The 13,538-nt window shown below is 40.1% G+C and overlaps 2 protein-coding genes across 6 annotated transcripts in view; one reads left to right on the top strand and one right to left on the bottom strand.

The window, feature by feature from the left end:
- raph1b (Ras association (RalGDS/AF-6) and pleckstrin homology domains 1b) overlaps positions 1-13,538 on the bottom strand; it is a 48,250-nt gene that overhangs the window by 29,113 nt on the left and 5,599 nt on the right. For 4 of the 5 annotated variants that reach the window (XM_088404676.1, XM_088404663.1, XM_088404693.1 and 1 more), the window contains exon 2: positions 397-475. The gene's annotated coding sequence lies outside the window, so the exon portion shown is untranslated. Of the gene's footprint in view, positions 1-396; positions 488-13,538 lie in introns of those variants that run through there. The other variant, XM_088404669.1, reaches the window with a different exon arrangement.
- LOC148426952 (uncharacterized) overlaps positions 1-13,538 on the top strand; it is a 23,763-nt gene continuing 10,225 nt past the window's right edge. Inside the window, exon 1 of the mRNA XM_088404731.1 lies at positions 1-435. The gene's annotated coding sequence lies outside the window, so the exon portion shown is untranslated. The remainder of the gene's footprint in view (positions 436-13,538) is intronic.

The raw sequence follows: 13,538 nt of genomic DNA on the forward strand, positions 1-13,538 counted from the left end.
ATTCCTACAAAGAAAGCACAAGTTGGACCATAAAAATGTGGGCATATTAGCATAAATGACAACATTCCAACAAAGAAAACACAACTCACAGACACTCGTGCACCAGACCTCACAAAGAGAAGGAACAACACGTGAGATTGTCTTTTTCGTCAAGGGGGCTTTGCAAAAAATGACTGAAAAACTGGTTTAAAACAACCCTACATTGTGTTTTGCTTTCTTTGAGTTGTTCATTTATTATAGTTTATTTTTGGCTTGGATAAATAACCATGAAAGTTGCATTGGTCCCTTTTTGACCCATGTCATGTTAGTTTTGATCCAACAGTTTTTAGAACGTAGCTTCACTGCTGACAGCACATAGCCAATAGCCAGCCCAGCGTACAGTACAGGAACCCTTACCTCTGAAGTTGCTTGGCTCGTTTCCTACTGAGGTTACAGGTCAGTCGAAACCACCGCTTCACTCTGACGGGCCTTTAATCTATTGAGAAAGAGACAAAAGGACAAGCGAAGACGTCGTTCAGAATTGATGTTCGACTGTAGCAGAGGAACAAGGCAAGATAGAGCAGGATGACCATTTTCTTACAAGAATGTAGCAGTTTAACTGCTGATGGAACTGACACGCACTGGGGCAAAAAAATGTTATACATTAGATTTGGAAGCCTACAGTTCATCACCGAACACAACCTGACCATTCTAATTTTTAAACACGTAACTTCCCAACTATAAGATGCACCTTTGTATAAGGCACACCGTTAAATTTAGGATCAAATTTTGGTATTTTCTATGTTACCGTGTATAAGACACACCGACACTTGGGCCACAATATAAAAACTATAGCTAAACAGAACAAATCTCATCTTTGTATATAGCTCATATGTTCTTCTGTTCGTATCCTTATTTTGTTATATATTTAATTTAGCATATTTGTTACGCGTTAAGTTGAACCTGTTTCAGATTTTCCACATTGTGAGCAGTCAGTGAACGCCTCACCAGTGTACCGTTGAATTCGCTCAAAGCAGGTGTTTTTAAAAGTAAAAGCGTTATCTTTCGCCTTCTTCAGATGAAGATTTTAAACTTTTAATTTTTAAATTTTTAAAATTGTAAGTCTTTAAAGAGGAAAACAACAGTTGATGACAAAAAGCAACTAAAAATACAAATAAAATGTAGTATCCGTACAGTGCCTCAAAATAAAATCCATTTTTCTTTCTTTTTTTTCCTAAAGAAGACTTCAGTGGCTCTGTTGAGCAATTTTTCTCTGCATTTAAGGTCCATCAGCAAGTCTTTTGCTCCAGACATGGAGGCAACTGCTGAAAGTTGCATTGGTCCTCTCATGTTTCTGACATAAGCTTTAAGACGGTTCAATGTCGAGCCTGAGCGTTCAACAGGTGTCCCCTAACGTTTTTCAAAATACCGTAGTGTTGAAGAGCCCAGCCGATATTTGATGGCACATTGCTGCAATTAAAGCTGACAATGCCAGCATGGCTCAATCAGATGCAAACAACAGGCATTACCGCCAATATAATTTGCAGTGTTTTCCAGAAGCCCCCTCAGATCGTATTACTCCGATACTAGCTGACCTGTATGTGCTTCCAATACACCTGAGATGTGATTTTAAGGTGTTGTTAATTACTTAAAAATTTTACGCGGTTTAGCTCCTTTCTATCTCGTCGACCTAGCATCACTTTGGTGATGCCGGTTTGTTATCGATCCCACAGGCCACAAAACAAGTCCATGGGATCAAGAGCTTTTTCCATTTGCGTGCCAGTACTCTTGAATGCCCTACCTATGGAATTTTGCGAAGCCACCTCAGTAGAAATCTTTCAATCCCGCCGAAAAACACATTTTTACACACAAGCATTTAGTTAAAGGGCCTGTCTGCAGCTTTCTTCTTCTTTTTCCTGCCCCCTTCCCCCGGCTTGGACAGGGGGCTAGCTAGATGGTGAAGGATGATTTGAAGGCCCTCATTTGGCCCTGTGCTGATCAACCGTCACGGGTTATGAAATTGACCACCTGCGGTCCACTTGGCTGGACTGTGGGACTGTGTGCCCAATGGCTTTGTCTGCGGTCAAGACATCATTGCACTATATGGCACAATATGTTTTCTGTAATCTGTATTATGTATCTGCATTTGTCTGTATTGTGTGTATCTGTATTTGCCTGTATTTGGTACATGCAGCATCCACTTAAAGCTGTGAGCCTGGAAGGGGGATCCTCCCACCTGTGGTCACTTCTGAAGGTTTCGGATTTTCCCCAAATTGCGGTTTTTGAGTTTTTCCTTCCCCTTCCGGGAGCTTTGACTGGGAATGCTGTTGTGTACCTACACCGAAAAGATGTCTCTGTAAAGTCCCGACATGACTTCTTTTCACCCGTGAAGCCCTTTGAGACTTCGGTGATTAAGGGACTATACAAATAAAATTTGATTGATTGATTGATTTAGAAGCTGTTGGCCACTTGATAAACTTCCTAGTTGCCTTTATGAAAATGACAGACAAAACCTCATATCCATCATGAAAATGGTGTGTCAAGTATATCTGTGACCAGAGCCACCTTTTCTCCTCCTCCTGCCATCGTGGATTTAAAAAAAAAAAAAAACAAGAACAAAACAAAACTATGTGTTGGTGGCTAATGACTCTCTTAGTTCAAATGTTTTATATGATTTGATTTATACGTAGGCTTTGTCCTGATTCGCCAGACAATTGGTCTGAGCGCTGTAAACTAAATGAGCTGAAGTTCTGGCGGATTTCAGGGAACCAGACAAAAAAAAAAGCTAGCTAAAATATGATTGGATAAAAAGTTAGTAGTATGTTTTTTATGTGAATATGTACAATGGTAGGTGTAGCTAAGGTCAATTTTATGTTTGTTAGTTCTACGGTGTAAATTGTTGGTGGATGAAATGAGTAAAGAGGAAAAGTGGAAGACCAGAATAAACACTGGTACAAAAAACTAGTGTCTCATTTGTGGGCAAGCTGGCATATTATTCAAATGTAAAAATGCATTACAAACTGTCACAAATATGGTAGACATCATGGATTATGGTAACGTATTACATTCTAGTCTGGTTGGCACGAGCGTTTGTATCTCAGTACTCATATTATATGCCAACAATGTTGCCTTTCGTATCTTGAATATTCGCTTGTTACTAGAAACAATATTTTTCCGCCGAGGCGTTTCATAGGGCTGAATTTTTCGTAAGAAGCGGTGCCACTGTAAGGTTAGAGAAAGCCTTGCTGGCCATTAGGGACCACCGCTGGAATCCACAAACAGTTTTGGATGATTGAAAAGCTGCAGGAAACAAATCAGCGGCTGAGAAGTATAAGGAAGCAGTTCCCATTGGCCTCAGCTGTTGGGTTTTTCTGTGCACCAACTGTTATTCGCGCCACAGCATGCGGCCTGTCTCCTAGCACAATAAGAAACACTGTGACTGCATATTTCCATAGAACACAAGCAGCAGGCACACTTTGCATGTTTGTTAGCACACACGTCATCAACACTCTAGTCCACGCCCCACCTCCCGTCCAGCTGCTTGCTGCAAACTGTGCCCAGTCCAATGTGTAATAACACTCCATCAGAATGGGGGAGGCAAGCAGGTGTGGCAATGACACATGGACCAGTGCAGCTGCAGGGGAAAACAGTTGCTCAAGTCACAACACGGCCGGGGTCAATGGGCAGCTGCTCACAGGCAGAACACAAAGAGACCATGACATGAAAAGAAAACCAGAACAAGATTAAAAAAAAAAAAAAAAGTCATTTTCCATGCCTAGATTCAAAACATGTCATTATTTCAGATGATACCATTTACTGGTTTGGTTTGTAAGGTCAGAAATCAGCCATAAATGTTGATCACTGTTTCAATATTTTTAATTAAATCACTCTATCACTAAAAACTACAGAAATCGTATGACATTCACTTTTGAGAAGCTGAAATTCTGAGCATTTTAATTGCATCTAAACGACTCATCGATGATCAAAAATATTTCTAAATTAATTTTATAATCAAGTAGTTAGCAGTCATTGCATCTCTTTGCTCTGAAAACATTCAAGTATAGCCCCATAGACAAAAAAACATCTGGAGTTTGCAAGCCAAAAACAACAAAGTGCAGACAGGCAAGGCTTTTTAGAGCTGGGGGAGCCCTTGAGTGGAGGGTAAATAGAAACAATAATATACTGCCACCTTAACCCTTTCACTACCAATTCTTTTATTTTTTGACAAAAAAATCCCAAAACAACAACAAAAACACATAATGGCATATATTACTTGTTTATAAGTCGAGCATACTTGGAAAATAGGTTGAATAAAATTCCCACTTCCATTTCCACCAATACAATTGAGATTGTGTATCCCATAGACCAGTGGTTTTCAAAGTGTGGGCCACAGACCCCCAGGGGTCTGTGAAATAATTTGGGTGTTTTGGAACTGATGTAGTTTATCTTTTAAGAGTTACATATTTGTGCATTGTTTGACTTGGTCTTTGTTTTTTGGCGCCACCTCTGGCTGTTGTTGGTAGTGCATTGAGAGTGCACTGTCTGTCTACCTAGCTCAGGGTTCTGCAACCTGTGGCTCTGGAGCCGCATGAGGCCCTTTCATCCTTATTGTTGCGACTCACCATGATTTGGGAAAACAAATAATGTTTGGTTCAGGACGACTAGCGTAACAAGCGACGCAGTTGAAATGCAGTCAATGAAATTTGTGACATAGGGCGATATCTATAGGACGTGTTTGGTGTTACGGGACACGAAACGTGACACGAGACAGCCAATCGGTGTCAGAAAGGTAAAAACAGGAAAGAGAAATAGAGCAAGGCCTTCCAGATTAAAAGCATACATTGTCAAAGTAAGATGTAAATGATCATTAAAGCGTCAAGCACATGAAGAATTCTTAACACAAAATAAATGTCATCTTAATGGCCTTCCATGTGAACAAGGATGGATTAAAACGTTGGGTCAGTCTGCTAGTTCTTTTCTTGAAACCAAGAAGGTAACTATGGCGTTATATTTGTGCCACAATTGCGAGCGCGCAAAAAAACATTTTGAGCACAGGAAAAAAAAACTATTGAGCACGTAATGATAAGAGTTTGAGCGAGCGCTGATGGATTTTGAACACTGAAAAAGAAGTTGCTCGCTCAAAATTCCTTTTTGCTTGCTCGCGATAGCCCTCTCTCGCTCAACATCTCGCTCTCGATACTCCTCACTCCCTCGCTCAACAACATGTTTGCGTGCGCTCAGTTCTGCACACACGTTATGTTTGTGCCACAAAACCAGCCAATCAGAGCTTGTAAAAGCACATTGATTGACAGCTTGATATCCAATGAGATGCTTGTACGTGAATTTGTTGACGCACTCTCGTTTGCCCTGTGTTCACCCGGAAAGGGCAAACGAGAGTGCGTCAACACGGACTTGGGTGGGAGAATTACTTTTAAGATCATGATTATTCCTGTATCGTATGATTTGACTGAACTACCTTGGTAGTTTTTGTACTTTAATAATAAGCCCACCTCCTCCCGCCCAGGTCGATGTGACGCACTCTCGTTTGCTCTTTCCGGGTGAACACAACAAGCAATCTCACTTGATCCCAATCTGTCAATCAATGTGTGTGTGTATATATATATATATATATATATATATATATATATATACATACATACACACACACACACACACACACACACACACATATATGAGTTCATTTCATTTTTTCTTACATTAAATTGTGAAAGTATTCTTGACTATTTAAAAAAAAAATGTCAAAATGTGTTTTGTGTCTACGATTGCTTGCTAACGATACGATGAAGCCAGCCAAGCTAATGCTGTTGTTCACTAAATAATTGGCAGCAACCTTTCTGGGCGAGAATTACCCGGTTTGTTATGAGACATGCAATTTGCCATTTTTATTTTTTAAACTTGAGTATAGCTTAAGAGTAACAAATATACTGTACTTGTTGTCAAATTGAATATGTTGCTGAAATAAAAAGGGCGCTAATGTTTGGCTTAAATATTTTTTTTCAATGGGGATCCTTGGACAATGCACTTTCTAAAAAGGGGTCCCTGACTCCAAAAAGTTTCAGAACCCCTGCCATAGACCACGACACTTGTACAAAAAATGCGGCAGAGAAGTGAAAACGATCAGCAAACACCTACGATACATAGTAATCAGTGTAATGTGTAGTAACACACATATATAGCACAAATTGTCAATATATTTCTGCAATACTAGAAGGTTAATTAAGGTTAATTGTTGACAGTGGGCCCAGCACTGGCCTGTTGTGTATGGAAAAATCTCTAAATTCCACTGTGTGTGAACGTTTAGATGTGTGTGTAATGAAGCGCTGGGATGCCATGTCATCTTATTCCTACCATTCCTATACCCACGGCCATTTTTTCAAAAGCACAGGGACACATTGTCCCAACGGGAGTGGAAGGCTTACAGAGTAGCCCTGCATCCAGCCATTAGGGCCCCACTTCAACAACAAAACAAGGGGAAACACAGTAGTCGCAAGTACAGGTGCGTCCTTGTTCGCCCACGTTTCACAACCATCAGCCATCCCCTTCAGAGGTAGCTCATTTCCTGTTGGAGCAGGAAGTTAGAAAAAAAAAGGGAAGGACATCGGCCCAGCAAAGGTGATGATGTCATAGGAAAAGAGAAAGAAGGAAAGCAGAGTGAATGACCACACCGTCTTCAATGCACTGAGTAACACTCAGAAGGACTTCCTGTGAGAAGAAATGAGCGTCGGCATAAACCAATGCTGTACCGCGGTTTCCCTGACCATGACCACTCTTTTCAGTCAACTGAGCCGGGTTGAGAGGGTGCATTAGTATTGATCAGTGCATTGCTTTTAGTACGCATAACATGTCAGACAAGTCTAGGCTCTTTCTCAGCCTACACATTAAAACTGGTTTGAAAGCAGTTGTGGAGAACAAATAATATTGAGTTAGCGTACACCTGTTCAACAGTACAGTTTTATTGCTATGCCAATTTTTCTATACAAACAAAGCTGAGACTAACTGCCTCTAGCACACATCACAAGGCTAGCTTGTATTGTAAAGGAGGTCAGGTCTGGTTGCGATTACAAGGGACTGATCCCCCTTCCTCAGCGGGACGCTCCACGCTCCGTGCAGAGAGTGCTCTGCGAGGGAGGGAACAACACACATGGGGAGAATTATGGAATAATGCAGCGTCAGGAATGTTCCCACGGTGGCCCAAGGGGTCTGGAGGAGCGTCCCATTGGCTGGCTTGCTGCCAGCGTGGGCTTTATGGACATATAAAGTTAAGTGATGAATTGGCTCTTGATTTGGTCTGCATCGTGGCCTGCCAGTGGCTTTGAAACATAGATCTCACGCTAATTTGAATAATCTTTGCATCATCACCAGAAAGGAGTGTCGGTACTCGACATAATGTGATTCAAGCATAAAAGGAAAATACAATGTTCTCATAAAGGTTGTGTCGAAAGGTTAAACGTTAAATCAATAATTAACCAGTAATCAAATTTAATCAATAATTATCTTCTAGGAACAGTCATTTGGAAACCTAAAATTGCCCAAATCCTCATAATTTTAACATCGACAATTTATAATCTTTCAATACTGTTGTATTGAATCAAAATAAAACATCTAACAACATCTGCATGTATTTTGGAAAACTACGGTTAATAGTTTTGCCTATTTTGGACATGTTACAGACCAAACAAGTCACGGAATCATAAAAAAACACATGTTAGAACATTTTCTCGAATCTTCAATTGAAAAAAGTACTATCGATTACAGCAATCGACAAACTAATTAACAGATTAATAGATTATTAAAATCATAGTTTGCAGCCTGAAATGATGAATGTGGAATACTTCACCCATTCATTTTCTCTAGCCGCTTATCTTCACAAGGGACGCAGGCTTGCCGGTGCCTATCCAAGCTGCCTTGGGGCAGTAGGCCGGGGACACCCTGAACTGGTTGCCAGCGAATCGCATCACACAGACACAAACAACCATTCATAGTCACACCTAAGGACGATTTACCATGCCCGCATGCAATACTCTTATTTGAATTTGGGGCTGAACTGTCACAGTGGGTGCTGGTAGATTTTCCTGTGTGAACCAGGAATCATGACAGAGAGATCAGCCGAGCAGCCAGATTAACAAGCTACTCAGTGAAAGAGTATAAATCTTACTCTCAGAGTATTAGTCAATGACATCCACCTACTGAAATTTGCTTGAATTACTATACACCTAAACAGAGCTGGGACACTTACATTTTTTTGCTGGTACGACATTCGTCATTTGTCAGAGCCTCGCCCCCTTTCCATCAACGTCGGTCTGTCGTTTTTTTCAAGACATGCGAAATTGTAATCGTCAGTCCGTCGGTGTATTTTTGCACAACCTTCCGTCACCACAATTTTTTTTCTGGTCCATCATTGGTCAGACGCTGCTCCACCTCTGTCCGCACCCATACTAATTATTTTTTCTGTTTTTGTCCTTACACTTAAAGTTGACACCATGTCTGCGTTTCTACAATTACACTGCAATTGAAGCACAACACAGTAGTGTAAGTGTAACACGTAAACAAAGCAAACTCAGCGGTTTAAACCTAGGCTATAATACACCATCATGTTTATTACCAACCATGTCCGCTCGACGGCATATCACGCGTTGCATGATACTCAAATGATGGCTGTCAATTCTCGTTTATAACTGCCTGCCTTATGTACAACTATCGAAGACGGTTTCATTAACATTTGTCTAAATTTAATCGGTCACACGACAAGTAAAACAAAGTATTGCTGAAGTAGAATTTCCTAAAAAACGTCTTTAATTAGGGAATAAAAAAAAAAACTTTATCTTGCATTTCCTGGCCAATCAGAGAAAGAATGCAATTGTGAGTGCAGATCCCATTGGTTGCTTGAAAGAGTGACTGCCTGCAGTGGAAAACCCATTCTAGAATGCTCTTATTAGCAATTTCTTTATGTAAAAGATATTTAAAAAGCAGAATAACACAAAAAATCTCTTAACACTTAATCCTAAACATTATTTTTAACTTTTGGTCAGCGAAATTGTGCACAATATAAGTTTTGGTTTGGGAGCAACTACAATTAAATCTCCAGTAAAGTTAGCTATGGTATAGCTGTGAATGAAAAGCCACTTTATTCACAACACTGAACATGTTTCTCCATCGCTTGATGATGCTGTAATTTCACTCTCGTCACATTGACTGCAGATCGATTGCAGGTTGTACTATTAAGATGCTGTAACATAGCAGAAAATCATGCAATATAGTTGAATTATATTTGTGTGTGGTGTACTAACAGACGTCTGATGTAACGTCTAGGTCTATGTCAAGAATCTTTTCTTTTGCACCAAAATGTGTCGGTCTGATGCTGCTCTTTGTTCTTTAGTTTGTAGGTCAGTCAGTGCTATTACAAGGCAGAGTCCTACACCGTCCTAAATGAACTGTGACATAAAAAAAAGTGAAAAGCGGCATGCCCGCTTGCATCCATAAAGTCAATTATGTGAATGACTTCTGCAAGATGGCAGGCAAAACCACACATGACTTAAGTGTCCTAAATCGCTTTAGACCCACTAGCTTGCAGATGTGTTGAGGGCAATGTTGTATGGCAGTGATCACTTTCAAACATTAGCTCGGCTGATTGCAGGCAAGAGACCCGGTTGGGGAAAGGTAGGCTTAAGTGAAAATTTAATGGAAAAACAAATCACAGTTAATCAGATTTCTAAGTCATGAATCTTAATGTCCAAGAGCTATTATGTCCGATGTATTTTCTATGAAGTAGGACCAATTTAAATAACCGTGACTTTCAGAATCGCAATATATTGCCCATTACGCTTATCGACCCATGCCTAATTCCAATATACCCTAACCATTGAAAGCGCAGATTCATGACCTCTTAGGAGGTTACTTATCTTATTTAGCTATTTTCAGCAGTTAACTCTTTCACTCCCAATACCGTATAAACACGGGATATATTTTCTGTATACTTAAAAGTTTTTTTGCATTACAGTCATCTCTGGGTGATATCTCCTTCAAAGCACAAGGCTCAAAAGCATTTTTAAAGCAATAAAACCAGCCACTGGGTGGCAGAAGTACATTTGGTATGAGACCAGCAGAGCTCCAAGCAAATACAAAGAAGAGAATTAACAAGAAGAACAGATCAAATTGAGAAAACTTGACAAATAACACTAAAAGCAAGAATGTAACCATAACCTTAAAGAAAACGTCCAAGAAGGAATCAAACGAGTCAAGGATGATGAGATGCGGCCAAACTAGCGTAAACCAGGCATGTCCAAACCCGGTCCTCGAGGGCCACCTATCCTGCATGTTTTTGATTTTTCCGTCATCCAATGCAGCTGATTCAAATGATCAGGTTTGTTGTCAGGCTTCCGCCGAGCTTGCTGATGAGCTGATCATTTGAATCGGGTGCGGTAGGAGGACAGAAACCTCCAAAACGTGCCGGATAGGCGGCCCTCGGGGACTGGGTTTGGACATGTGTGGCGTAAACCAATAGCCGCCACTGCAGCGAAAGCTTCCCAGGACTGATTATGAAAAACAGATCAAATGGAGGAAAACGTCCAAATAACACCAAAGGAATGTAACCATAACCCAAAGGAAAATGTCCAAGAAGGAATCGGAAGAGCCTAGGATGACGAGATGCAGTGAAAAAAGCGTAAATCAACAGTTTTCTCAGATATGACAGTGTCATCCCAGTTAGCTATGCATTGTGCGGATTGCTGAGAGTTCCGCGGATCTCACGTCATCTCTGTCAAGAGATAGATGCTGATGACAACGATAAGGACAACAAAGTTAAGATAAATCCTTATCCGGACACATCTAATTATTGGGAACAATCTAGCAGGGCTACAACAGCAGCCTAGAGATGTCTCTAGCCTCCCCCACAAAGAAGAAGAAGCAAGCTCTGCAGGATCTTGAAAAAGATTCTAATCATCTGATTCAGGTGTGTTTGAGAGAGAGGGTTAGAAAACATGCAGGACACCAGCCCTCGAGGTCTGGCGTTCGACCTGTGAATTTAAGGCTCATCTGGAGGAAGAAAACTTTTACCAATCACATTTTTATCATTATATATATATATATATATATATATATATATATATATATATATATATATATATATATATATATTAGTGTTTTTTGATGCTTTTCCTTTGAAATCACACATCAAAAACATCAAAAAGCCCGAGTTGGGTCAAAATTTCCCCCAGGGGTTTAAGGAGGGAGAATCAGCATCCTCCCACCTTTTGCAGTTAGTTCATTTATTTTCTGTACGATGAAAAGTCAAATAATTTGAAAGTGAAAACAGCATAATAATGGCAGTATTTGGCAAAACAACAACTTTGTAAACGATACCCAAAACCCCAACGGTCTGCTTGTTTTTCATCTACGAGGGAAAGTCACTAAGCAAACACTGCTGGCCAACACAACGGAGCAGGTTGAACTCTGATCACACACAGAATGTTTATTCCTCTGGCATAGAGCAACTGCGCAGCACGGGCCATTTAATTAAGGCAATCGGATGATGAAGAAATAAATCCCGATCCCATATCTGCTTATGTGACACATCACCCGCAGTGTGCTTGCAGTGTGCCTTTGCTGTCCTCTGAAGTAGCCCAATAAGCCTCAAGCACTCCTTACGCTCTCCACGTCACAGAACCGCGATCCAATAGCACTTACACACCGGCATATACAGTACATACATACAGTAAACCCGTTTTGTTTGATGTGGTAGCCATAGCACGACCATGTCAGGAAGATGAAGAAACCACCCAAATGAATCAGTCGCCTCATGGTTGAAATCTGATGCGGTGGATGGAATGTCCCCCCTTTACAGGACTTTATGGCAGTCACAAACATTTCTCAGCTGTGTGACAGTACAATGACCAGAGCAGCACTTCCTGTCACATGCATCATTGGGTTGAATGACTGACTGTAGATATTATTGCAGAAGGGGAGGATGAAGGGGGGTTGTTTGAAAGAGCAGCAGCCCCGCAGTAAGAAAAAAGCCACCTGCTGTTACCACATTTAAAGAGATAAACACAGTTACGAAATTCATTTGTTCTGGGCGTCATTTCGTAATGTGAATTTTTTGTAAGTGGAGAGGCTTTCATATGTAAATAGCCTAATCCATTCCAAGCCCCAAAAATGCTCTTGAACCCTTCAAATAAATATTACGTTATCAAAATACATCAACAACTAACAAACACATACTAGAATTACTTTCCCGCACAATAATCATGGAATTCAAAATGCATAAAGTAAAGAAATGACAAAAACGTTCCTAACCCCTTTAAATTTAAATCATAAATAATATTAATTCAAAGGTGAACTCAAGGCCCACGGGCCAGATCTGGCCCGCCACATAATTTATGTGGCCCATCAAATGCTAAATATGACTTCAAGTTATACTAAAATAAACACTAAATTTGCAAGTTGTCTTCAATTTCTACACATTACTTTGTTACCAAACCCCTTTTGAACAGTTTTTAGGAGCATCTGATTTCAAAATGTGTAAAATGCGTGACAATCATATTTAAAATGTATTTGACTTCGCAGTCACAACGGCCCTTCGACAAAAATTAGAACTACAATGTGGCCCATGAAAATAATTAGTTTGACACCCCTGTATGAAATGAAGCAGTTGACAATATGAACGCAGTTCTTTTGTTTGCCTTGAGATGGTACTGGTGAAGAGTGCAGCAGACAGACACCTTTTCAGGATGTTTAATTTGTTGATGTTTTTATTTTACACTTCTAGGTATCATCTACAAGTCCACAGGTGCAATAAAATCTTTTTTTTTTTTTAGTCATTTTTAGCCTGTAAATTTACTTAAGTTTAGTTTGCCGTCATGCGAAGTGCTTCCTGTGTGGCGTCATTTACCCCACTAGCTAAAGTGCTAATGACGCTAACGTCAGACGTGAAAGCCCAAAGTGGTAAAAGTATGTGTTTTTAGGTGAATATGTAGAATGTTAGCCATAGCTAATGTTTTATTTTATGTTTGCTAGTTCTACGGTGTGAACTGTTGGTGGCAAAGTGTGGATGAAGTGTGTAAAGATGAAAAATTCAAGACAGTAAAAATCGGTGCACAAAACTAGTGTCTTGTTAGTGGACAAGCTCAGCTAGCATATTAATAAATGACAAAAAAATGCATCAAAAATGTAACAAATAGACATTGCAGGTTGTCATCACATATTACATGACAGTCTTGTTCGAGCAAGCGCTGGTGTCTCGTCTGTCATTATTATATGCCAACAATGTCGCCTTTCACATGCTGAATTTTCTCTTGTAAGGGAGAATATTTTTGTTTTGTAACTTGAATTTTTTGTAACATTAGGCGTTTGTAGGCAGCGGTACCACTGTAACTGATTAAGCTGCTTAAATGAAGTGGTGAAAGAAGACACTTTCACAAGTGTCACTTTACACCATACTCGAAGTATTGTCGCAACAAAAAGAAAAAAAATAGGTCACAGAAGGTTTGGAGGTTTGGAGGTTTGGAGGCTTGGAGGCTTTTATCGTACTCTGTTGCAGGTAA

Source organism: Hippichthys cyanospilos, chromosome 2 (genome assembly GCF_059441005.1).
Source record: "Hippichthys cyanospilos isolate Australia breed blue-spotted pipefish chromosome 2, RoL_Hcya_1.0, whole genome shotgun sequence".
Taxonomy (NCBI): domain Eukaryota; kingdom Metazoa; phylum Chordata; class Actinopteri; order Syngnathiformes; family Syngnathidae; genus Hippichthys; species Hippichthys cyanospilos.